Here is a 504-nt window from a genome sequence, read left to right on the forward strand (position 1 = left end):
TAGAACTGGGTCCCAGGTGCCTCGAGACTAAACTGGATGCCTGGACAAGTGCACAAGTCCCGTCTGACCCACGCGATGGCTGCAACCTAGTGTGGCCACCACGTTCTAATGCTGGTGCCCAAGCAGGAAGCAGACCTGGTACCCGGGTCCCAGAGCTCAGAAACTACACGGAGGTACGGTGTGACAATGAGGGGAGGGCAGTCTGACAGGCCTGAGCGAGGGCACCAGTCACCCCGCCGGACTAGGGGGCCTGGAGGAGAGGACACCGGAGCTTGCCGGGTGAAGTCGTGGACAAAAAGCACCAGGTGGAGGGGTTGGAGCATCTAATCAAGCCCCGTTATTCTGGAGAATTTCAAGATGCAGCAGGTGCAGCAGGAAGCTCTGGGGTGCACTGATTAAGTGCTGGGCTACTAAAAGGTCAGCGGTTCTAACCCACCAATGCTCCGCGCGAAAAAGATGAGTCAGTGGGCTTCAGGAAAGATCACAGCCTTGGAGACCCTGTGG

This window comes from Orycteropus afer, unplaced genomic scaffold (genome assembly GCF_000298275.1).
Source record: "Orycteropus afer afer isolate SDZICR_OR568_19922 unplaced genomic scaffold, OryAfe1.0 scaffold00726, whole genome shotgun sequence".
Classification (NCBI taxonomy): Eukaryota; Metazoa; Chordata; class Mammalia; order Tubulidentata; family Orycteropodidae; genus Orycteropus; species Orycteropus afer.